We start from the raw sequence: 26,102 nt of genomic DNA, 5'->3' as shown, positions 1-26,102 counted from the left end.
TTGCAGAATGCTGGGTTTATAGGGACATGCCACCACACAGGTATTTCTGAGGCTGTAGCCCCCAACTCTGAAGCACTCAGCAGGAAAGATGCCACCAACAACTGCACAAGCAGAGAGCCCAGCACTGGCTTCTGCTGCATAACCTGGCCCAGAGAGAGTGGCCCTGAATTCCTAGGGGATTCTGGGTTCCCAGCTCCAATAGCAGGGAGGGGAAGGTTAGAAGACTGGAGGGACCTAGGAGGCATGGAAGGGCCATTGAGATTTCCAGACAAAAACCTAGACTCAAACCATCCTCCACCTTCTTCCCTCACGCCCCCTCTGTCTGCTACCAGTCAGGAGGGAGGGACAGGGACAGGGAATGACACAGCAGCCACTAGCAAGCAATGACTTGGCACCGGCAACAGACAGGGAGTGACCCCCTCATCCTCCTGTCCCGTCTAAGCCCCTCATCTCCTCCTGCATGGAGCAAAGAAGACACACAAACACTCACCCTGGCTGCCCAGAGAGCTTCCTGCCCCAACTCGGGTGGCACATACACCCACAAAGCCACTGTCATGCAGACACAGGGCCCATGGGGTCACACATGGGTGCTCAGACAAATCCCTTCAAGGAGCAGCACACATGGCCAGGCAGAACAGCTTCACACACACACACACATACACGGTCGCAGGGTTCCCACCACACATGACACAGTTCGCACTCACAAAGAAAGAAGTCAGGTGTACAGCCACCAGGGACAGGGACAGACCTCAAAACACACAGGGACCCTAGAATTTACAGTAGAGGCACATAGATACGTATCTTTTTTCTTTTTCTTTTTTTTGTCTTTTTCGTTTTTATCGAACTCATGACTGCCTGCTTGCAAGGCAGGCGCTTATGCCGCTAAGCTAAATCCCCAGCCCCTAGATACATATTTTTACACATGCCACACCCAGTGAGCAAGACATCAGTGGGCACGTGTGTGCGTACACACACCACACACACACAGACCAGCAACTACAACCCCTGATGGAACACCCACACATATAATTCAACAAGAGCAAAGATGAGTTCCTCTAAGGGCTTATTTTGTGTGTGTGTGTGGGGGGGGTACTTTGACCGACTCCCCTAGCCTTTTTTATTTTATTTTGAAACAGGGCCTCACTAAAGTTGTTCAGGCTGGCCTTGAACTTGTGATTCTCCTGCTTCAGCCTTCTGAGTGAGGGGATTAAACCAGCTTGAACCAGCAAGTCTCCCTCTCCTAGTGAGCTCTGGGATGTTGTTCAGGGTTAACTTTTTAAATTTCACACCGTACTCCTACAGGGTTAAGTCAACCAGTTAGAGGTAGGAAGCAGACGGATATCGCTCAAAGGGCCTGACGGGCCTGGGCTCTGAGTGTGGAGAGTGGGCTCCAGAGCAGCGCTTTGCACTGTTATTCTCGAGCAGACGATCACACTCACACGGACACTAGCATTTCATGCTGCCCCTGACAGACCCAGGAGCCAGGTGACCTGGGCTCACATTCTAGACCTACCACTTTGTAGCTGGGTGAACTTGTGTCAGTAATGTCCCAGAGCCTCAGTTTCCCTGTCTGGGGCTGGTGGAGGAGTCCATAAAGCTCTTGGCACATTGTAGGTCCTTGTTTTATTATTAAAATGACAGCCATGTGTGATGGCGTATGTCTGTAATCCTTGTACTCTGGAGGCTGAGGCAGGAGGATTATTTCAAATTTGAGGCCAGTTTGGGATACATAGTGAGTTCAAAGCCAGCCTGAACTACATAAGGGAACTCTAAAAAAAACAAATATATCACTCTAAACTTCACAGATATAGAAACCCCCCCTCTATTTCCTACATCTGTCATAATCCTCATGTGTCCAACAAAGAAGGCGACCCTAAGCACTTGGGAGGCTGAGGCAGGAGGATTATTGCCAGTTCAAAACCAGCCTGGGTTACAAAGTGAGCCCAAGTCTAACCTGAACTGCATAATGAGATCCTGTCTTGGAAAGACCAAAAAAAAAGGGATGGGGTGGGGTGGGTTGGGGACCCTAGAGACACTGCAGAGTCTAGAGACACACAGGACAGGAGAGTCTAGTAGTTTCTGTAGCAGTTGATCCTCTGGGAGGAGGAGGACTTGAGCATGGGGGAGAGAGTAGATCCTGCTCAGGTTCCCAGGGGACCTTTGGTCCCCAAAGCCCCTCCCCTTGGCAAAGCCTCCCCTCCTTCCCATGACCACGTCCCTGGGATGCTGTTCCTCGGTTTCCCGCAGACCTTGGATCTGAATCACAGCAGCCAGGCATGGTGGTGCATGCCTGGAATCCCAGCACTGAGGCAGGAAGATTGCTGTGAGTTCCAGCAGGCCTGAGCTACACAGCAAGACCTTGTCTCTAAAGTAAGCAAACAATGAACTTAAGAATAGAGGAGGAATAGCTGCACTTTTAAAAGCTGTATTTTTAAATGCCTTGCAGCCTAACCCACTCCACCCCAGCCCTGTAAGTAGTTTTTTATTGTCCCCATTTTACAGGAGAGGAAACTGAGGCATGGTGGGGTTATGCTGAGCACAACAGCAGTCTGGTGAACACGATGAGCTGGTGTGGTCTTTGCCTTTCCGACAAGTCCAGGCTGGTGTGGAACTGTGGGTCCTGCTGGCTGGCTGGGCCACGCCCCAGGAGCAAGCGGTCCTGGAGGCCCAGGGAGGGGCGTCGGGTGTTTCAGGGAAGCAGAGTGGCTCAGATTGGAGACTCAGCTCCACCCTCCCCGAGTTCTCATGCCATCGCTTCCCAGTGGCCCCCAAGGCTGGCACGACCACAAGTACCAAGTGCTCCAGTGCCTGCTGTCCCTGTGGCATCCCTGCTCCCGATGCGGGGCTCTTGTCTTCAGGCCTTTCTCCCGCTGTTCTCCTTCCTCTTTCCTATACTTGCTCTGCTCGTCCTGCCCTCCTAGGCCCTTAGCTCCTGCAGCCCCTCCTCCAGGAAGTCCTCCCTGACCACAATCCGGTGTTGAGGTCCACCTGCTCCCCTTCTTTCTTTCTTTTTTCTTCTTCTTCTTTTTTTTTTTTTTTTTTTTTGTCTTTTTTGTTTTTATCGGTACCGGGGATCGAACTCACGGCTGCACACTTGCAAGGAAGGCGCTTATGGTGCTGAGCTAAATCCCCAGCCCCTCCTGCTCCCCGTTTTGCTCTACCTTCCAGGTTCCTCACTGTCTGGGGACAGTTCTGTCTCCTCCACTGCACTGTGAGTCCTGTGAGGCCTCACCAGTCCTTCTGGTCACTTCTGTGTCCCCCCATCGCCCCAGTGACTCAGTAGGTGCTTAATAAATTCTTGTCAAGCAAATTGGTCAGCATTCATTTATTCACCTACTCACTCATGGATTTTGACAGATTCTGGGGACAGACACCTACCCAGGCCCCTGCCATTGCTCTGACAGGCGGGGATGGTGGGGGCCAGCTGCCGGCAGCAGGTTGCGCAGCAGTGTTGTGCAGAGATCCGATGTTCAGCCAGGGCCTGGGCTGTCCCGGCCAGGTGGGACTGTAAATCCTGTCCAGCGTGGCAGGAGGGAGGTCTGCCTGACAGACTCCCAACTCTGACAGATGGAAAGAAAGGCACACACGGGGACAAGCACAGACAGACACGAACTCCCCTAGCCAGAGAAAGCCACGGACCCCTGCCTTTGTGCACCATCACACACACAGATGCACGCCTGTGTGCACACCCCAGGTACACTCATGTCTGCCTGTCTGCACAGACATGCGGCTCCACACATGCAAATGGGCAGAGCTAGAGCCCTGTGCCAACATCTGCCCCCTCCCTAGCGGAGGGCTGTCCATGTCTTCAGGTCTTGTGGACATCTCTCAGAGGCTGCTCAGTCCACGGGCACCCTCACTTGTCCAGCTGCATGAAAGGAACTCCGGGATAAGGACAAGGAACTCCAGGACAATGAGAGACCCGGAATCACACACCTGCCTCCCCCCATGGTGCAGCCTGTCTTCCACACACACTCACAACTATATATACTCATAGTTTCCCATCCATGCATGTACAGACACCCACGTACAGCCACAGACCAAAGCTGAGGGCTCAGGTCTGCTCAGATGCAGGTTCTCTCAGGGCTTGGCCAGGGTTACCGTCCACTGCCCTCTGCGGGCCACCTCTCAATCAACACCATCCAGAGGCACACGATATGAGCATGTGTCACCGTCACATACAGTCACTTGGGCATTGAGTGCCAGGAGTACTCAGTGAGGAGGGAGCAAGCCAGGAGAACTTCCTGGTGGAGGTGCTCTAGACGACCACTGTCAGATCTGGAAAGGCCTTTGTGAGAGGGCTTCTCTGAAGAACTCTCCTGACTATGGGCCTGGAGACCAAAGGAGAGGCAGCAGGAGCGACTGTGGGGGGCTCAGAAGGAGGAACAGACCAAGGTAGCAAGGGTGACTGTTTGGGAGATATTTCTTTCTGCACTTAAAGATGGAAATAATTTGAGCAAGATTTGTAAAGAAAACTAAGAGTCACTGAGAAAACGAACCACGCCAGGTGCTCTCCTCTATTTTCCTGTTTATTACCACTTCCAGTAAAACAACCCATCTCTGACTTACGACAATCCATGGCCCAACCCATACTACAGAATCTCTAGCACTGAACTACAGCATTGAAAAAAGAATTAATCTGTAAAATGCCTAGAATAAGCTGAGCATGCCATCCCAGCACTCAGGAGGCCGAGGCAGGAGGATCATTTTGCGTTCGAGGCCAGCCTGGGCTACAATATGTGTTCAAGGCCAGCATGAATGCATAGTGAAACTGTCTCAAAAAGACTAAAGAAAAAAAGCCTAGAACAGCACTGACAGAGCCATACGATCCTCCCAAGTGTAAGTTAGTAATAATCATAGCGATGAAATCGTATATTGTGATTAATAGTGACGGTCATTATTATCGCCTCTTGGCAGCTAAGAAAATGGCATGGTGAGCTCCGGGGTCCTGGCTGGGTAGACGCCCCTCGTCCCCACGCCAGCTCTGTCCTTGCCTGTGTTGTTAAAGGCCTGTGTGACCATATTGTCTGGCCATTCTATTGTTCTCTGACCCACTGTCTCATAACTTCGTGATTCTCTGCGCAAACATCGGCCGCATCCCACACCCTCTCCCTCGCTGGTCACCCAGCCACACTGACCGCAAGCCACAGTGTCCCCGTCACGGGAATGTTTCCTCCTCACCCGCCCAGGGGCCTCCCCAGCGGATCTGCCCCCCTTCTCTTCCTTTACCGCTGAGAAGGGATGGCTGTGGCTGGGCTTGGTGGACTCCGGCTGTAGCTACCCAGCTCCTGACTCAGGTCCAGTTTTTCTCACTGACCCCGGTGTGGCCTGTGCACCCCCGCAGCCAGACAGCCATGCGGGGGTGTCCTGGGGGTCATAGGCGGCCACGTGCCCGGCCCATTTCTGTCTGTGATTCAGTCTGCTTGTCTAGGCCACCAGGGTTGCCCTGGGCTAGTGATGTCAGCGACCAGGTATGCGGCTGGGGTTTCTCCAAGGTGACTCAGGCCCAGCCACCCTTCTCCCCAGGCAGACACTCTGGGCATCTGTCCAGAGCAGGCTGCTGCTGGCTGCCTGATGCTGCCTTCCCAGCTCTCTCCACGCCCTGAGCAGTCCAGAGCTGTGGGAACAGCAGAAGGGCTGGGAACAGGCACAGGGGGGTCTCAGAAGCAAGCAGCAAGCCAGTCCTGGCCACCCACAAAGCCTTCTCCACCTGGCCCTAAGACCAGGACTCACAGGAGCTGTGGATGATGGTGATTCACTCATTCACTCATTCACTCATTCATTCATTCATTACTCCAAGCAGCTGATGGAGCGCTGAGTCAGCTCCCACCCCCCTGTCAAGTACCCAGGGCTGGAGACAGCAGGAAACAGGACAGGCCTTCCGCACCCCATGTCTTTATTATTATTCCCTCCCAGATTCACCACGGTGTGAAACTCAGGTTGATTTCTGTTCCATCACCAAGTTCTCCAGTTTCTTAGAACCCTCGGCTTCCAGACAGTCCTGGGAGAAAGTCCTTTCTGGAGTCTGCCTTTCGGCTGCTCTGATCACAAGGAACTTTCTCTTCTCCTTTTGCCTGTTTAAGTTCCCAGTCCTACTGGGTGCTGTGAACTCAGTTCCCCCAACCATACCGTCATCTGCCCCCCCCACCAATGCATCTCAAAGTCATGATCTCCACTGAGCCTGTGCTCACACTGAGGTCGTGACTTCACACTGAGGCAGCTTCATTTGGGCACACGCGTGCCGAGAGAAGTTTTGTGATGGTGCGCGTTTCATAGAAGGCAAACAGACTCAAATTTCTTTTTTCTTTTTTCTTTTTATTGGTCCTGGGGATCGAACCGACCGCCTGCTTGCAAGGCAGGTACTTATGCCGCTGAGCTAAATCCCCAGCCCCCAGACTCAAATTTTGGTACCTGCTGTCACAGGATCCCACACCTGGAGCCAGGTTCTGGACATGGGCAGAAAGGCACACAGTAGCACTGATGGTAACTAAAACAGGGGTTTTGTGCCAACCACTTTCTAAATCCCTTTTTTTAATCCTTGGAATTGAACCCAGGGCCTTTGCACTGAACTACATCCCCAGCCCTTTTTATGTTTTATTTATTTATTTATTTGTTTATTTATTGTCTTTTTGAGACAAGGTCTCACTATGCAGTTCAGGCTGACCTTGAGCTCACTTTGTAGCCCAGGCTGGTCTCGAACTCGAGATGATCCTCTTGCCTCAGCCTCCCAAGTGCTGGGATTACAGGTATGAGCCACTACACCCAGCTTTTATGTTTTATTCTTGCTAAGTCACTAAGTTGCTCAAGTAAGGTTCCAAACTGGCAATCCTTCTGCCCCAGCCTACTAGAGGGCTGGGAATACAGGTATGTGCCAGCCCTGACTCAACATACTTTCTATATGAACCTACTTACCAACCATCCCATGACAGTACAGTTGTGCCCATCAACGGATGAGAAAACTGAGTGCCTGGAAGACCTGCTGCAGATGCAGCAAGAAACCACACAGTTTATGACCAAACATATTGTATGTATGAGGTGCCAATATGTGCTGCAAATCTTGGTGGGTGCTGAAAATTAGTGTGTGCAGCCCAAGGGACCTTCGTGTGCGCTGACCACCAAGGCTACACAGCAGATGGCCCTGAGGAGCACAGCCACATAGCTATGTGAGCTTGACACAGATACTCATGAGGTGTTGATTCTTTTTTTTTTTTTTTTGTCTTTTTCATTTTTATTGGTACCAGGGATCGAACTCATGACCGCACACTTGCTAGGCAGGCGCTTATGCCGCTGAGCTAAATCCCCAGTGGCGAGGTGTTGACTGATTTTGTCACCGAGCAATTAATGAACACCTACTGCGCTCCGGGCAGTGCTAGGGACCCAGTGGCAACCACAGCAGCCCTGTAGCATGTGTGGTTGAGTTCAGGAGACAGACAATAGAGAAATGAATAGATACATCGTTCATTATTACAAATCTTTGATAACTGCCGGAAGGGACCTCTGAGCAGCCATCTGCACACAAACACAGGTACCTATCCACTTACACACAGAGGTCTGGAAAGGTTGAATGTGTGCATACACGCATAGCCATGCACACTCACTGTTTCACATGGATGAGACTCAGAACTGCACACATTCACATATGCACAGCCCGTACACAGTTACAATGCAAACCTCGGAAACCACTGGCTCTGTCTCACACAACGGAAGCCCCAGAGTGTCCTCACCCCAGGAAATGTCCCATGTGTCTGCTGTCCCCAACACTCACTCACCTACAGTCACATCCACTCATGCTGTCACACACCCAACTTCTCTCTGCTCAGAGATTCGCCCCAGCCCTGGTCACATGGAGCCACGGGATGGGGGTGTCGGGTGTGTTGTGGGGATGAGTTATTAGAACCTCCCGCTGTGGACAGCTTTCCAGACACCGGATGCGAGGACCGAGGCGGCAGCCTGTGTGCTGGAAGGATCGGGAAAGACAGGCAAGCACCCGGGAAGCGCAGTGGGCCAGGGGCAGCTTGGTGGGCACCCCTAACCGCAACAGTGCACTAGTGGGAACCCCAATCGCTGCTATACATCTGGTAACTCCAGAGGCCAAGGAGAAAGCCGCAGGCCCGACAAGTGTCTCGCCTTTAGTTAGGTTATTAATGGGGGGATGAGACATTCACGGCGCCGGATGGATGGGGAGACCTGCGGGAAGGAGGGGCGCAGAGCCGCGGAGACGCAAACGGAGCCCGCAGTCCCGGGGCCGACGGGCGTAGCGGGAGACAGGCAGATGGCTGCCGTCTAAAGGGAAACTGGCAATTTGAGGACCATCACCGCAGCCTCCCCCCGCCCGAGCTCCCGGCCGGCCCGTCCGTCTGCCTGGGCTGCTCCTGGCTGAGCTCTGTGCAGCCCCGCCGCCCGGCCGGGGACAAACAACCCTCACGTTGCTAGGTGACAGCGTTCCACAGTCCGTCGCGTCACCGCGTCTGCGCGGGCGGGGGGGGGGGTGGCCCGCTAGGAGCCGACGGTGGCCTAGTCGTTTGTTGACGTTGCCTGGTAACCGCCGCGGCGCTGCTTGGCAACGCCGGCCGACTGTTCGCTTTCTTAAAGGGGCCGCGACAGTAGGAGATGCGGAACTTTCGGGGAGAGAAATTTCCTTCTCAGGCATCGAGAGTTTAGTGGATTGGAGCCTGGGTGAGGCTCTCTAAGGAAAAGAGAGAACATAAGGCAGGTGCAATTGGCATTTCAGCTAAATCATTGGAGACGCCAGTATAATGAGTGCCCATGTACGCGTTTTTGGGCAGGTACTAATGGGAGTGAGTGGCCGACATCCGGACAGAGAAACCCGAGTTCAAATATCTGCTCTGCGACCTTGACTTGTGACTTCCTCTTAGTCTCTTTCCTTCCTGAGTGGAACCGATAACATCACCCACCTCCAGCATTGTGACTGTATGCAAGTCTGTAAAGCCCTTAGTAGGTTGTAAACACTCTGTGTATAACAGGCTTAATTATGTTATTTAATAACTGGATTCTGTCCCGGCCTCCCTGAGTTTTGGGATAACTGAGGAGGTGTTTATTAAGTACCTCCTGCATCAAAGTGTAAACCATACAGGTGGGGCGTTGAATATTAAATTAGAACTTGTATATCTCTTCATAGGGCCTCGATGGTGGGGTGAAATTCTTGTCCTGCTGAATCGTGGCTGTGTGACTCCCTCCCCAGAAAAATGTCTTTCCCTCTCTGACCTTCTACTTGCGGCTCAGTGAAACAGGGTGACTTCTAAAGATGGGCAGGGGTCCCCTCTCACTGGACACACCCTGCCGGTGTGCAGGTCTGAAGCATGACTCATGGCGCTAGGTTATGTAAAGCTGGATTCTGCACAGAGGGCAGCTTATATAAATGTGTCTAATGTGCTTCCTACTTAGCAGGTCTGGGGAGGGACCTGCTTTGGTAACTGGCACTGGCTGCTTTAGGAAGGAGGCCCATATGCATGGGCCACGTGGGTACTGTACTGTCCCATTCAAAGGATCATGCTCCCTCCTGGGGGTCTCTCCGTACCCCAAAATAGCACTTTGTCTTCAGTCACTGACGCAATGTCTGTCTCTCTCTTTCCTTCCTGACCCCCATCTCTAATCTGTTCTCTGTCTCATCTCTGTGTGTCTCTGTCACATTCTCTCTGTTCCTCGTCCTGGGCCTTTCTCTTTCCTTTTATTATCTAATTTAACTTTCTGCCAGCTTGTTCCCAAAGGGATTCTGGGAGGATCTCAGCAGCACTGAGCCCTTGCCGGTGATGGATGTGTGATGCTGGGTTGAGCCCACTCTGTCCTCTAGATCTCTCCTTCTCTGTCTACAACATTAGAGGGAGCAACTACAGTAAGCCAGAAGGGGTCCCCTGAGCTGAGGACCATTTAAAAAGTACATTTCTCCAGTCTCATACTGTCAGGCTGTGGGTTAGAATCCTAGAGAAAGAGACCACAAGAATTACCATAGGCAAGACTCTGCCTGGGCAAGTCAAAGCAGCAAGCCAGAACTGCTGACCTGGGGCTTCCATGCACCTGTCCCAGTGCCAGGTCCCTCCGACACTTAATAGGTGAGGTCCATGGCCAGGGGCGACTTATTCTAAGGAATGTGGAGGACAGAGAGAGGTGAGATGATGTTAGAGACAAATCAGAAATGTAGCAGGACAGAAAGAGTGAGAGTTACAGGGAAGTCAAAAGATAAAGAAGGGCCGGTGATATAGCTCAGTGACACAGTCCCGCCTTGAAAGCTCAAGGTCCTGAGTTCAATTCCTGGTACACAAAAAGGTAAAAGAATGACAAAAATTTTGTGTTTTTGTACACAGCCTGAAAGTACACCTCCAAGGGCTGTGTGTCACATCTTCTTCGTGCGCTTGTGTGACTGTGTTTATGAGACTGAGAGGCGTCCCTGCGGGGGCATTGATGTGCACCTGGTTGAATGCTGTGATTGGGTAGAGGAAGCAGATGCAGGGCTGGGAGCACCTGTGGCATGTACCTACCTGCCATGTGCCTACCTGCCTGTCCCTAAGCAAGTGCTCAGGGCCAGCATGGGGCTCTGCCTGACAACCTGAGCACCAGTCAGGCAGCCTTCTTCCTGTTAGGCCCTGACAACGCCCTGGTGGGTGTGGTGGATGTGCCATTGTACACCCTTAGGAGACATCCACAGAGACAAGAGAGTGGTTGAATCTAGCTCCGGGTGGGTGCTGAGAACCTTCTGTCCAGAGGACAGACTGACTTGGGAGTCAGACTGAGCCAGCAGTTCTGGATCTGTAAAACTGAGAAGATAATAACTTCTATGGGGATGGCTCAAACACCACTTAATAGTGATACTGCCATGGATTGCTTGCCAGGAATCTGTGTGTTGATCGGCTCTGCAGCCTCAATTTTAAACACCTCCAGAATCTGATGCCTGGTACCTGCTGGTCCAGGTGACCATTGCCTGCCACCTGGAACTCTACAGTCACCTCCTCACTGGTCTTCCTGACTCTCAAAAGTCTATACTCTACCTATAGCCAAAGAGATCCTATTAAAACTAAAATCAGCACTTTTGCTCAAAACACTCCCAGGACTTTGGACACACTCAGGAGGAGTCACAGCCTTACCACACCGGCCCTTGATTAATCTCTCTGACCTCACCTCCCCTTCCCTCTGCCACACTGGCCTCCTCCCAGTTTCTTTCTTTTTTTTTTTTTTCGGTCTTTTTCCTTTTTATCGGTATCAGGGATCTAACTCACGACTGCCTGCTTGCAAGGCAGGCACTTATGCCGCTGAGCTAAATCCCCAGCCCCAAGATGGTCCACTTTGTTGCTGCTGTCTGCCCCTAGCGCTTACCACTGCCTAAGGTATAGTAGATGCTCAATAAGTATCTGTGGGATAAGCAAGGGAATGATGCGTGCCAGAAATGGTCCGTGAATTTACTATGTCGTCATCATAGCCTTATTTGCTAAGCACTGCACATTAATGTGTCAAATTTACAGATATGAAACTGAGAGTCGGAGAGGGAAAGTCCCTTCAGCGCAAAGGACTTGCACATCAGAGAGATTATTCAGCCTTCTGAGGCGTCCCTGTGGGGGGCCTAAAGGTGGCCTGTGTTTCATGTCAATTTTTCTGTTTATTTCTCGGACTGTCCCTGCCCCTTGGAAGAGAGTGGTGTCTCATCTTTGCGTCCCTACCTTACACATCTCCAGGTTTCTAGCTGCGGGGTCCTGATCCCTGTTTTGGCGATGCTGTGTCTCGGCGGCACTGACTGTGCGCGCCATTTCTCCGGAGGTGAAAGTCCTTGTTCAGTGTGCCGCCTGGGCTTGCAGTCCGGGCCGGGCCTCCTGGCACGCGCCCTGCCCCCGCGCGGCCGGGATCCCTGCGCACCACCCCGGGCCGGGGCGGAGCCTGTTGCCTGGAGACCAATGTTTTGCAGCCGCAAACTGGGTCTCTGGGCCACCGCGGGAAGGGCGGCCTGGGAACTTGGGCCCGGCGTGGGAGCCGGCGTGAGAGGCTCGGGCCTCGAGGGGCCCTGAAGGGCTGTGATGGGAAAGGGGGAGTGGGCATGAGATATGGGGACAGGTCTGGACGCAGGGACAGCTTCTCGAAGGCCAGAGGAGACTGGCGTTAGGGTATAAGGCCGATTGTTGAGGTTCAGCTTGAAGCAAGTGGGGAGGAGTTTGGGGAAGACCGGAGAGGTACTAAGGGAAGACTGGGGCGCCAAGGAGAGGGCTGGGAGGACAGGGGCACAAGAGTGGGGTCGTTTGAAGGAGTCGGAAAAGACACTGGGATGGCGGTGAAGGAAGGACGTGAGAAACTGTAAGTCTAGGGTTCAGGAATCAAAGCGATGGTGTGAGGCAAAGTTTGGGGGAAACAAGGCAGGGGTCGGGGAGGAGGACGGATCTGCAGGGTGGGGACAGAGCAGCGCTGTATGGGGTGCAAGATGTAAGATGTATCAGGTTACAGAGTTTGGGGAAAGACACAGGTCCGCGAGGAGGAGGCCGAACGGGCTGGAAACCAGGGAGAATCAGAAGTTTGTGTGTGTGTTTGGCGGGGGGCGGGGGGGGCGGGGGCTGGCCACTTCCAGGCTCCTAGCGACAGGGGCGCTCTCTATCCATTGTCCTGGGTCTGGCCAGGATATCCGGCGAGGTCCCTCGGGACGCGACGACGGGTTACGTAACCCTGACAGGCCCGGCTGCCCTGGGAGAGGGGCTGGAGTCTGGATCGCCGGTCTCTGCCCTCTCCTCCCCTCCCCCAGAGGAAGGACCTGAGTCGGGATCCCCAGTGGTGCGTGACGTCACAAGTGGGCGGGCCCACGGAGGAAGGCGCCAAATTTTTAATTTTTTTTTTTAGCGCTCCAGGCAGAAAGGTCTGGAACTGAATCCCGAGTAGAGACTGGTATCCTTAGCGCCTCCTCTGGTTGAGGCAGCCCAATGGCCATGGCTGTTAGGCAAGAGGGTAAACCGAGTCCGGGAGAGGGCTGAGCCCTTTCACTGAACTGATTCACACGACAGCGATGTATTGGGCACCTACTCTGTCCCAGTAACTGTCCGAAATGGTGGTGATATAGTAGTCAACAAGTGTTCTTCCTCCCAGAAGCCGCTGGGGGACTGACCCCATCCCAACCCGCCACTGACCCCAGCCCCAAAAGCTGGATGCCTCCACCCGGCCCCTTGGGGGATCCTTCCCTAAGAGGAGGGCAGAACTGGCCCTGGCTCCTGAGTCCCCAGTGTCTGCATGACAGCAGCCACAGGGTCTGTCGTTTCCTCCCATCCACAGCCGCCCCCCACCCCCGCATGACTAGAAATGCAGGTCCAAACCCGAGTGGCGAATCATCAGACGTCATGATGGTTGCCTGTGGTGTCACCAAGGCAGACCCTTGAGATGTATCCAGTCCTCTCCTCCTCCAAGCACCTCTGGGGGCCTGCAGGCCGCTGCCCTGCTGCTGCTGGAACTCGGCCTCCCCAGGAGGCGATGTACTTCCGGTCAAGCCCTTCCGGATCCTGTGCGAGGGGCTGTAAGGTGGATTCTAGCCATCTCACGCCTCCTCCTCCAGGCAGCCTTCTTTCAATGCCCACACTCCTCCCCCGGGCCCGCCTTCTGAATTCTGCTTCCTGCCGCTCACTCACCTCCTTGTGTGCAATTTTAAAGCCTCTCAGAGCCATCCCTGGGCAGATACATCCCTGTCCTCCCAGTTTTCCCCTAACTTGGTACCTGGCCCCCACACTGGGTGGCGACTCCAATCAGCACGGGCAGGGGGTGAGGACACTTAGGGCTCAGAGAATCCTTCTGGCCAACACACACAAGCGTTCACATTGCACCTGAGCAGGTTGGCGTGCTCTGTAATCCCAGCACTTGGGAGGCTGAGAGGCAGGAGGATCATCATGAGTTTGAGGCCTGCCCGGCCAACACAATGAAACCTTGTCTGAAACAACAAAGAGGAGCCATGATCAAGGGGAAGTGAGAGATTTACTTTCTCAAGTACTTCCCTCTGTATTTACCAAAACATTAAAAATCCACAAAGGCATGAGAAAAGTTGAAGGTGATGAAAATGCTAATTACTCAAATAAATACACTATCATATATATATATATATATATATATATATATATATATACCCAGAAGTGGTGGCACATGACTGTAATCCCAGCACTCTGGGAGGATGAGGCAGGAGGACTGCAAGTTCAAGCTTCATGACTTCCCAAGACTTTGTCTCAAAATTTAAAGGAAGGGGGCTGGGAATTTAGCTCAGCGGCATAAGCACCTGCCTTGCAAGCAGGTAGTCCGTGAGTTCGATCCCCAGTACCGATTAAAAGTTAAAAGTTAAAAAAAAAATTTTAAAGGAAAAGGATAGCTGGATGTGTAGCTCATTACAAAGGTCCTGGGTTTAATTCCCAGGGCTCAAAAAACATAACAAAAAACCACATCCCTTTGTACTTATACCTCCTCAATACATATGTGCAAATTGTCATGTGTCAATCAAAAATAAATAAAAATAGAGATGGCCATGGTAGTATAATGCCAGTAATCCTAGCCCCTGGGAGGCTGAGGCAGAAAGATCTTTGCCTCAAGGCCAACAAGGCCATCCTGGGCTACATAAGGAGCTCAAGGCCAACCTGGACTACATTGCCAGACTTGTCTTAAATAAATAATAGAAATTTAAAAATTGCCATCTCTGGAGTAACTTGAAACTGATTTGGGTACCTTCTGGCCATATCTGCTCCTTCCTCCTCGTGGATTTATCTCAAAGACAACTCTAGCACTTTGCTCTCCCCACCTGAGTAGCCTCAGGGCCTCATCAGGGAGCGCACCCTCCCCACCCCACAGCGTCTCAGCCAACAAGCCTGGTCCTTCCTGCCTGCTGAAAGTTGGTTTTGGTAGCATACACTTGTAACCCCATCACTCAGGAGGCTGAGTCAGGAAGATCAATATAGGTCTGAGGCCAGCCTGGGTTACAAGGTGAGTTCAAGGCCAGCCTGAACTTCATAGCTAGACCCTGTCTCAAAACACCCAGAACCAAAATTGTCCCTCCCTTCCCGGCTCAAAGCCTGTCATGACTCCCCAGTGCCCTTGGGGGAAAAATCCTGGGTCTTTCCCATGGCCCCCCAGGCCCTGTACGGTCTGGTCAGTGCTGCCTTTTCCAGTGTCCTAATTCCGTGATTGATCCTCTCTATTCCTCTTGTCCTTCAGCCTGACCCTTTGGTGGTTTTGTCCCCCGCCCCCCTGACAGCCTAACAACTTGGGCACCTGGCTTTGGCTTTGTGTCTTTCAGGGACAGTGACACTGCTGTTACTTGAAACTGTCTGCCAGTTACAGCAGCTGCTTGCAAGCCACAGCCACAGCCAAATCACTGCATGCTTGCAGGGGGTCACAGAGAGTGGGTCACTTCCCTCTGTCTTTCAATCCCTTGGGAAAGGTAGTGCAGACCCTTGCTGCCCAGCCATCCTTGGTGGAGGCCAGAGGCTGTGGGAATGAGAAGGGGACTGGCAGGGGCCCAGGCACAGCAGGGGTCCCAGCTGTCCCACTGCCTGGAGCCTTTGTGTCCCCCCCCCCCCAGAGGAAAAAATCTTAGGGCACCAGGATCCATCCGTGAGCTAAGTGGTGGGTCCCCTCGACCGAGGCTAAACTGGTGACACCCTTAACCTCGGCGACCAAAGAACTACACTGCATCTGCCTCCAGCCTGAGCTTAGACTCCGGACCTAGGCCTGGGCCTGGAGAAGTGAGACCCTCTCTCCGGCCTCCCCCTACGCAGATCATGGACTTCGGATCCGCACTCCCATAGCCGCTGAGTTTGGGTCAGTGTTGGGGGAGCAGAGTCCAGAGAGCCCGGGAGTGATGGTGGCGGGGAGGGGCGCAAGGACACAAATAGGGTGGTTGGGGGTCAGTGATAGACAGAGGGGAGCAGGGCTGAGAATGAAAATTGCAGAGACAGAGGGGGAGGGAGATGAGCGAAGCTGAGGATGGGGGACTGGACACCGGCAAGGATGGAACCGCGCGGGCAGAGCCCCTGACAGGGCAGGCGGGCGGGGGCCAATGTGGCCGCAAGGACGCGGTGGGGCACAATGGGGACGCCGGGACCCGGTCGGCCAGGCGGCCCCCCCCCCGCGCCCCCTTCCGCTCCCCGGAAGCGCTGAGTAGTCCTGCCTTATCTGGGGGCTGCTATTTCGGGCTCCGCTCCCAGCGTCGCTACTATTTTTAGCCGCGCTTTGGTAAAAATGGACTCAGTGCTTCGCGGGTTCCCGAGGCCGTGCGCGCTCCCCGCGAGCACCGGGCCGAGGCGCGCGCCTGAGTCACCGCCCCGCGCACGCGCGCGGCGCGGGCCCCGCCTCCCCCGCCCCCCTCCCCCCGCAGCCCGGATCCCGCACAGCAGCTGGTCCCCGGGCCCAGCCGATCTCCGGCGTGGAAGCTTCCAGGAGCGTCGCGACGCGGCCGCGGCTCCGCGGTAGGGCGCACGCCCGCTGGTGGCTGCTGCGGGGATTGCAGGCGAGAGCTGGGCTAGATGTGCCGCCCCCACAACCCAGCATATCCGTCGCTTATAAGTGGGGAAACTGAGCATGTGTTGGGACCTTGCAGCCTGAATTAATTGCAACATATGGTCATTAAATTTCAGCTTGGACACACCTTTTATTTTTTTCCAAAATCATTTTATTTCAAAGAAAAACTAAAAATTTCAAAACACGTCAATCAGGGCAGCAGTAGTACACACATTGCGTATTGCCATCCCCAAATCCCAGAGCACAAACCCAGAGCGCAAGACATCTGGGTTCAGTTTTTGGGCACCTCTTTTAACGGGGAACTCACTACCTCAGAAAATTGTTCATGTTTTTATTTTCAATACCAGAAATTGAACCCAGGGCCTAGATCCTCAGCCCTTTTCCTTTTCATTCATGCATTCTTTCTTTTTATACCTTTTTTATTTGAACACATAATCTGCCTAAGGTGGTAAATTGTTGCGCCTGAGCTCAAACTTGAACTCTTTCTGCCTCAGCCTCCTATAATTATAACGTGCTTTTATTAGTAGTGTCCATCTGGTCATTTTTTTTTAATGTCTTTTTTCCTTTTTATCGGTACCGGGGATCGAACTCGCGACTGCCTGCTTGGAGGCAGGTGCTTATGCCGCTGAGCTAAATCCCCAGCCCCAAATCTGGTCATTTGTTGTACGCCAAGTGCTGTGCTAGGTGGTGAGGACACAGTAGTGACTAAGACACCTGCCTTCAGGGGAATGACTTTTGGTTTGTTTGTTTTTTCTTCAGATACAGGGAACTTCCACTTCCACTAAGCTACACTCCCGACCCTTTTCAAAATTTTATTTTGAGACTTGGTCACACTAAACTGTCCAAACTGGCCTTGAGTTTATGATCCTCTTGCCTCAGCCTCCTGAGCAGCTAGGATTACAAGCATGCGCCACATTTCTCCGTGTGTTGGATGATCTAATAGAAGGGACATTGCATAAGTAAATATGACTACAGATACTGGCGAGCACTGTAAATTAGGCAAAATAAGATAACATTAAAATAAAAGAGGGGGGCTGGGGATTTAGCTCAGCGGCATAAGCACCTGCCTTGCAAGCAGGCAGTAGTGAGCTCGATCCCTGGTACCGATAAAACGAAAAAGACAAAAAAGAAAATGAAAAAAAAAAAAAAAAAGTAAAAGAGGTGGGCATGGTGGTAGATATTTATAATGGAGAATGCCAAGTTTTAGTTTAGCCTGGATAATTTACTCTTAGCAGGAACAAGTCTGAAAATGGAAGCAAAATTTAAAAGGTTTGAAAATAAAAGGCTTGGGATGTAGTTTGGTGCAAAGGCCCTAGGTTCAATCCCCAGTACCAACACACTAGTCAATAGGGATATTGTGGTATCCCTATTGACAAAGTGAGAGCTCTGGGAGGACACCATTCGGGACAGGTGGGCTCGCAGAAGGTAGACGCCCTTAGCTTCCACCGCGTGGCTGTACAGCTTCAGCTTGGCTCTCTCCCATGATGGAGAGAGCGGTTACCCTAGCCCTGGAGGGCCGCGCTGCGCTCGGCGGAGGAGGAAACACATTGGCCCAACCGGTCCTGCCAGCCACATGGCATCCATGGCTCTACCAGCCTGTTTTGTTTAGTTTTTGAGACAGTTCAGACTGGCCTTGAACTCACTATGTAGCACAGGCTAGCCTCTATCCTCCTGCCTCAGCCTCCTGAGTTCTGGGATTACAGGCGTGTGCCATCAGGCCCGGCTTCTGCCAGACTTCTGCCAATGACGTGCAGCCTCTTTGGGAAAGAAACTTCCCCAGTCACTTAAACACCTTGGAGTTTACCCCTCCATCCCTCTCCAGGGAATGCCCTGGTGCAGCCAATCAGAGCATTCCCATGCCTCCCTCTCTGAGGAAACTGATTGGTTGAGGGAGAGGCACGTGACCCACTTGGGCGGTGATTTTTGCGGAAGCGCTACTTTGGGTGCTTTTTCCTATCTTTCCTGAGATGCCCCGAGGCTGGCAAGGGAACCCAGAGCTTCAGAGGTCTCCTTTGCTGTCTGCTCTGCCTCCCGCTTGGTGGCACTGGGGAGTTGGGCCTAGCCCTTCGTGCAAGCCGGACAGACACTTTACCCCTCAACTTCGTTGCCACCCAGTCTTTGCTGTCTCGGGGAAAGTTGTTGAGCACAGAGGAATATGGACAGTGACTTCATGTCGGCACCGCAGCGCCCTGAATCCTGGTGTGACTGAGGCTGGCTTTGCCACTTGACTCTCGCTCCCTTCCCCTTGCAGGGCTCCGAGTCTGCTCTGCATAGTCACTGCTGGCTGACAGGGAGGCAGGACCAAAGTACTATACACTGCTGTCTGGCGTGCTAGTGCACACTTGTAATCCCATCACCTGGGAGGCTGAGACAGGAGAATTACTAGACCCAACCCAGCTTGGGCAATTTCGTGACTTAGCAAAACCCTGTCTCAGAATTCCAGAAAAGGGCCCATCTGGAGACACCGACTTCCCAGCCACTCGTGTTTAATAAGCTCATCTCTGCTTTTTATTTTATCCTTTTGCTGAATCCTTAACACAGACAATCGTGGTTCTTCACCGGGTCCCTGATAATCTGGCACCAAACCTGACCAGAACCCACAACCTTCAAGCCACAACAACCATTATCAAGGTGCTGACAATCCACTGGACCTTGCTTATGTGACCAATTTAAAGAGGAGCTTGGGACCTTGTTGTCACTGAGAATGGCTGCAGTTCACTTTGGGGGAGCTCTGGTTCCTACTTTGAGCATGGCTTCCTGGTTCTGGAGACGAAGATGTGTGCTGTTCAATCTCCAGGAAAAGCTTGTCATGCTGGCTTCCTGATATAAACTCAGCTGTTCTCATTATTGGAGGAGCTTGGGACCTCGCTGTCACTGAAGATGGCTGTGGTACTTTTCAGGGGAGCCCTGGTCCTTATTTTGAGCATTGCTTCCTGGCTCCAGTGCAGAACCTTCAACCTGCGGGCACAGACTTTCTAGCTTCCACCACTGACCTTGGGGCCTTCCTAGCACAGATCCATGAAACAGACTCGCATGGGCTCTAGACCTCCAGTTGGACTCCTTGGAGGCATTGTCACGGGCTCTAAGTCTTCAGCTGAACTCTTGCAAGGCATTGCCACGGGATCCAGGCCCTCGGCTGGATTCTCTAAGTCCTTAGTGTGTGGACAGATTTCCTGCACTTCCTTTGTATTTGACTCTTGGGGTGAGTATCATAAATAACACTAAATTTTGTGTCCTGTATGTCATTATTCTCCTTGCAATCCCTGAGAACAAGGTTGGTACCCAGAGAGTGGAGTCATTGCTGTGATGTTGCCTGGCCGTGTGGCCTTTGGAATTAATTTGGAAAGGTTTTGAGAGACTTCCTCAAAAGACAGCCCCAGTATGCTGTAAACTATATTGGAAACTGGTTGGAGCTTGGGAAATCAGAGTAACTGATGGAGATGCTGCTGGTTAAGATGAAGCTTGGGAGGCTTCTATTGAGGTCTGCATTGGCTGCTGGGGTCCCAGGTAGTATACTGTGTTTTGGCTGAAAATTGTTCTGCATTTTGCTTGTGTTTAGAGATAATGCCTGGGTGGCAGGAAGATTAAGGCGTAGTGTACTGTTGGATGGTAGCATGGTCACCGTGGAGAGTTTTCAACCAGATCTGCGTTGGAAATTAAGAGCAAAGAGCCAGTAGAGCCACCTGAGACATTTGGTCAGAGGGAAGGTGCTAGTGGAACTGTGGGACACAGAGGACAGTGGGTTGCTGAGAAGCAAGAGGACAGTGGATGTATGAACTGAAGTCCTTCACCTGAAGGGAAGTGTGTATTGGAATTGCAGGAAATCCTGTGTTGTAATCTTGCCATGCTCTGTTTAATGAAAAGCAAGAGCAGTGATTAGTTCTCATATGATTTTAATGTCATTTTTATACGTTTGTAATCAAGCTAATTAGTCAAAGTTCTGTGTTTTAACCTTGAATTTTGGTGACTGTTTGAATATTTTGCTTTTGGTAAGGGAATGAGTGCAAAAGAATTCTGCATATGCTAGTGTAAATCTGAACAGACCAAGGCATGCTGACTTTGCACAGATCTGCCACTAGAGACTGTGGTTTAAAGAAATGGGTCTGGTTGCCAAGTTGACAAGGGCTGGACTGAAGTGGTTGATTGATTGTATCAATTTCAGACATTTAGAAGCTTAGCTAAGTCAGTTTAACAATTCTCCACTCTGGGGTGAAGAAGACCCGCTCTAGGGTGGCTCATCCCCTGGATGGTAAAGAAGGGAAGGAGAAGATGCACAAGGTTCCGGTCTTCAGAGGAGCTCCAGTCTTCACCTTTGGCTTCATAGTCATCTCCTCGCTTCCAGCACTCTTCTTCAGCTTCTGCCTTGGATCCTTCAGCCTCCTGTCGCAGACCCATTGGCCTTCTGATGCGGACTGGCACAGGACACTGCAGAGAACCTCGGACCTTGGATTGAATCCTTCAGCCTCCAGCGTGCAGATGCCCTCTGCACGCTTTCTCTTCCAACCATGTGGCTGAACATCACAATCAAGGCTCTTCGCTGGGCCCCCAATATTTCGTGCCCAACATGACCAGAACCCACAACCTTCAAGCCACAACAACCACTATCAAGGTGCTGACAATCCATTGGTCCTCGGATGACCATTTAGAGGATTGAGCTTTTTTTTTTGCATTTTCAGTACCAATGATAGGTTTCTGCCCATATGAAATTCACCAAGTCATGACAGCCCAATATGGCGAAGAAGCCCAAAAACAACAGCAGTCAACTCTCTTCTTCTCCTCTCAGCCTCAAAACACTTCCTGTTTCCTGTTTTGTGCTTCTCCAATCAGCTGCTGATATGTCACCCCCCACACACACACACCAAGCTCCACCCCCAGCCAAACCTAATAAAAGCTCAGCCACTCCTTTGTTCTGGTCAGAGGGTACTTGTGTTTTACTGCAGCCCTCCCATTCCCACAGTAAAGGCCTCTATATCTTTTTCTCTCTGTTTCTCAGCTGTACTGAAAAACCTAACACCTAGCATTAATTTTCACGAGCCAGCGAAGCATTTTCGGTGGATTGGATTCCTGCAGGGAATGGTAAATAACACCACACCATGCCAGATGTTTATAGCACAAGCTTTGAAAAGACACAGAACTCATCTTCCCATCTTCGGTGCTATTATGGTGGCAGCTTTGCCACTCTCCAAGGCTGAGGACCTGAAACATTACTTTTCCGGGACACATGCCAGCATCGAATGAAGCCTGGAGGGGCCGTGGTAAGGGATTGCAGACTGTTGGTGTTGACATGAGCCGGACAGCTGTCTCTCCCACAAAACCAGAAAAGGAGGAGCAAGATGATGGAGATTTGCCTGGGAGGGCTGAGTTTGTGAATGAGTGGCCAAAAAAGCTAAAGCAAATGGAAGCTTTTGGGGGACCATGCTGTCATTTCCATCCTGATACCCCAGATCCATCTCCTGTCAGGAGGGTCTGCTGTGACTCCTCAGATGCATCCCTGCTTAGAAAGCCTTGCCATAACACTTCAGCTGGGTCTCCTAGAAGAGTCCCTAATGATTCCTCAGGTGTGTCTTCCTCCAGAAGGTGTTACAGCAATTGCGCTGACAGATCCCGAGCTAGGAGGAGCTTGACTTCTAAGACACAGGTGCCATTGTGATGCCTCTGATTTGGGCCCTCATGTTCATTCATGGCCTAGAACCAAAAGTAATAAAACCCCAGAAACCTCCTCCCGCAGGACTTGGTCATACTGGAAGGGGTCAGGACACCCTCAACACTTCTGAAGAGCATCAAAAGGGAATATGACTCGGACCTCTCTCCTGCATGAAGAAAGCAAACAAAGTTGCATTTTGTAGATAAGCATCAGCTTGATTCTAAAGGTGACTGCTGGAAAGTCTTAGATTCAGAGCTTTCATCTCCATGGCATCAATGGAGTCCAGGGCACCAGGTTCCCAATTCAGATCTGTCACCTCTGAGGAATAGAGCAAGATGTTGGAGCTCTGATTCTGACTTCCATCCACCCAGGAGGAAGCCGAGGACCAAATCTGATTCTGATCTGTCTCCCACCTCAAAGAAGTCGGCCTCCTGGAAAGAAGGCTTCACACCTGGATTCTGGGGTAATACCAGCTTGGTGTTAACTGACATACAGCAAGAACGGCACGAGCCCCAAAACTGGGACCAAGGAAAGGTGGTGTTTGAAGCTGAATTCGTTTGCTGAAACTGTGTGTCCTGACAAGTCTGGTCATAAGAGGTATTTGAGACTGGAACATCTCAGGCAAAAGAGAAAATCAGAGAAGGACTCAGAACGAGAAGAGCTGTGTGCCCAGGGGGGCACAGGGCTGGCCCAGAGCTGGCAACAGCAGTGAAATGTGGAGAATGCGATGAAGACGCAAGCCTCTGGCCACTACAGTGATGGTGAAGACCTGGATCGGACACTGAGAGAAAAAGAACAAGAGGGAGACCCCATGGCCAACTTCATCCAGAAAAACAAAGCTGAGAACAGGAATAAGAGAGTGAGACCTCAATACAGTGGCCCAGCACCTTGTCCCAATAGATTCAGTGTTTGGCCTGGACATTGCTGGGTTGATATGGACGGATTCAGTGGATTGGAACAGAAGCTCTTGGCCAGAGTTGCCAGCAGGAGGCTGGTAGAGGAACCTGCCCGTAAGTTCAGTGCTGACACGCAGCTTCTCTGAGGCTGTACCAGGGCTGTGGGCTGGGGGAGTGGTGTGGGAGAGCTGTGCACGTTTGCCTGTGCTAATAATCAGGGCCCTCACAGACTGGCAGCTTGTTGAATGCCAATTCTGACCACAGAGGAATACATTATTTTTTTCTTTTTGAAATGAGGTCTCGCCATGCAGTTCAGGCTGGCCTTGGGCTCACTTTGTAGCCCAGACTGGTCTTGAACTTGCAACGATCCTCCTGCCTCAGCCTCCAGAGTTCTGGGATTACAGGTGTGTGCCACTACACCCAGCTGTAAAAGAAACATTAAGAAAAGGGCCTGAGGATGCAGCTCTGTCCCAGGGTATGCTTCACACTGGCCTGCCTTGGGGCTGGTTGAGTTCCAGGTGAAAAAGGCCTGCCAGGTTGGAAGCATTGACAGGGCAGGCTGCGCTGCCCCGCTGGCCCCGTGAGGGCAGTGTGAGCCTCATGCGCAGCTGGGAGGGTGCAGGAACCTGGCTGAGGGCACAAACCGAAGCACCATCAGCAGCACCTGGGAAGCCCAGGTCTTGGCCTTGGAAATTTGGGGTCAGCCTTCTGGGATCTCACTCAGGATACAGAGCAGGAGGAAGTAGGGGCGCTTGATGCTCCCCAGGCTGTGTCCCCATGAGGTTAAGAAAGGGCCAGAAAGCTTCCTGGGCCCCTTTCATCAGGGAGCCCCTCCCTGGGGCTCAGCCCTCAGCAGGTAAGGGTCCCCACCCCCCTCATCCCCATTGCAGAGGAAGACATCAGTTCGTCCCGTCCCCAGGGGCAGCCACAGTCACACTGCTGCACTCCTCACCCTGCGTCCCAGGATTTTAGCCTGGCTGAGTGCTGATGTGACAGCAGCCTAGGCTCATTGGCTCTCCTGGTGACCACCTGTGGGCCACCTTGTGTGACTTCACCTGGCCTAACAATTCCTACCTTCCATGCCACTGCCTGGTCCAGGGTCCCAGCTTTGATGCTGTCCTGCTGTCACATGGACTGGAGGCTGAGTGCTTCCTCCCCTCTGAGGGTCACCGCTGTCCTCCACCCTGGCTCTTAGCCATTTCCTGTGTCCCCTCATCTAACCTCCTGGTGCCCTGGCCCTGCCCACCTGTCCACAGGGATCTGCTAACTGTAGCCGCCCAGCCTGTCTCTGTCCTGCCTAGGGTCTGTGCTAGCTCCCTGCTGCCCCAGGTATCCACCAACAGGACTCTGAGCTGCTGGAATGCTACCGCTTTCTTTGGCTGTGGTGTGGCTGGGATCAAAACTGTGCCCAGAAAAGACTCATTGTAGCCAGGTACAGTGACACTATCTTGTAATCTCAGCACTCTGGGAGGCTGAGGCAGGAGGGTTGCAAGATCAAGCCCAGCCTGGGTGATACAGTGAGACTCTGTCTCAGGATAACAAGCAAAATGGGCTGGGGGTGGAGCTCAGTGCAAAGACCCTGGGTTCAGTTCTCAGTACTCTATGGGGCTCACTGTGTTGCAGCATTGGTTGCTGATGGGCTTTGGGGAAGCAGCTGGACGGAAAGGGCCTGTCTCTAAAATATAAAATAAATAAAAAGAAACCTGTTGTGTGTGCCCTTGCGCCAGTGCTTGCAATTCCGGTCCCTAGTGTGGGTTCCTGTTCAGGTTGGACTCCGTGCTCACCCCTTGGTGCCTATGGATAGCTTTGGGTCCCCAGAACCCAAGAGAACAGGAAGAAACGCTTTCAGTTTCTGGAGGAAGAGACTGAAGGCCAAGAAGGCCCGAGACTCGGGCTGGGGATTTAGCTCAGTGGCATACGCGCCTGCCTAGCAAGTCTGTGGTCATGAGTTCGATCCCTGGTACCGATAAAAAAAAAGAAAAAGACAAAAAAAAAAAAAAAAAAAAAAAAAGAAGGCCCAAGACTCACTGTAGCTGGGAGGAGCCAGAGGCAGGGTCTCAGGACTTCCTGGTAGCCTGGCCTGGTTAGGTGCCTGCCCAATGCAGCTTGGCTTCGTGGGTTTGTGTATTTGTTTTGAGACAAGGTCTGGCTACTCTGTTCAGGCTGGCCTTGAACTCACAGCAATCCTCCTGTCTCAGCCTCCTGGGTGTTAGGATTACAAGCATGTGCTACACCATACCCAGCTCCACAGCATCACCTGAAGTGAGCATTGGTTAGTCTGCCAATTGTTCCAGAATGTACCACAGTACACGTGCAGATTCACAAGTGGACCCTAGCACCTCGTGTGCTCCCAAATGAAGAACATGAATTCTGTGAATCAGTGATGTCCATGAGAAATCGAAGGATCGGCCACAAGGGTAGCTTTATTTACTTATTCATTTTGAAATAGGGTCTCAATTTGTTGCCCAGGATGAACCTGAATTCCTGGACTCAAGGGATCTTCCTGCCTCAGCCTACTAAATAACTAAGATTACATATACTACCAGACTTAGCTCACAAGTGTAATTGTTTATTTATGTGCTTGTTTTGTTTCTTGAGACAGAATCTTGTTATGGTCAGACTGGTTTTGAACTTACTATGTAGCCTAGGCTAGCCTCATATTGGCAGTGATCCTCCTGACTCAGCCTCCTGAGTGCTAAGATTATAGGTGTGTGCCATCATGCCTGGCTTGCTTTATTTATTCATTTATTTATCTTTTTATTTATTTTTGTGTACTGAAAATGGAATCTATGCCCTTGGGGGTGCTAAGCAAGTGCTCTGCCCAAATACTACACTACTAGTCTACACGAATGGAACCTTTCTTTCTGTGTGTGGTGTGTGGGGGAAGGTACTAGTGATTCAATCCAGACCCTTTGCAGGAGCCCTTTTTTAAAAAAAAAGTTCTTATTTTGAGGATGGGTCTTTGTAAGTCCCTAAATCACCCAGACCTACCAAACCTGCCATCCTCCTGCCTCAGCTTCCCAGAGTGCTGGGATTATAGCCACGAGCCATCTCTCTCATCTGACAAATGGAATTTTTAACATTCCAGTAGT

General features: G+C 51.9%; 1 protein-coding gene and 1 pseudogene across 10 annotated transcripts in view; both read left to right on the top strand.

Annotated features, from left to right (window-relative positions):
* The first annotated feature begins 7,826 nt into the window (after positions 1-7,826).
* Ercc1 (ERCC excision repair 1, endonuclease non-catalytic subunit) overlaps positions 7,827-26,102 on the top strand; it is a 38,861-nt gene continuing 20,585 nt past the window's right edge. For 2 of the 10 annotated variants that reach the window (XM_063252894.1, XM_063252893.1), the window contains exon 1: positions 19,048-19,672. The gene's annotated coding sequence lies outside the window, so the exon portion shown is untranslated. Of the gene's footprint in view, positions 7,980-19,047; positions 19,673-26,102 lie in introns of those variants that run through there. The other 8 variants (XM_063252892.1, XM_023562818.2, XM_063252891.1 and 5 more) reach the window with 5 other exon arrangements.
* LOC100721862 (BUD13 homolog) lies at positions 22,175-25,024 on the top strand (annotated as a pseudogene).

The sequence above is a fragment of the Cavia porcellus genome, unplaced genomic scaffold (genome assembly GCF_034190915.1).
Source record: "Cavia porcellus strain 051 isolate PalLab524CR breed Dunkin Hartley unplaced genomic scaffold, mCavPor4.1 scaffold_7, whole genome shotgun sequence".
Lineage (NCBI taxonomy): Eukaryota > Metazoa > Chordata > Mammalia > Rodentia > Caviidae > Cavia > Cavia porcellus.
This window is presented reverse-complemented; position numbering and strand designations above follow the sequence as displayed.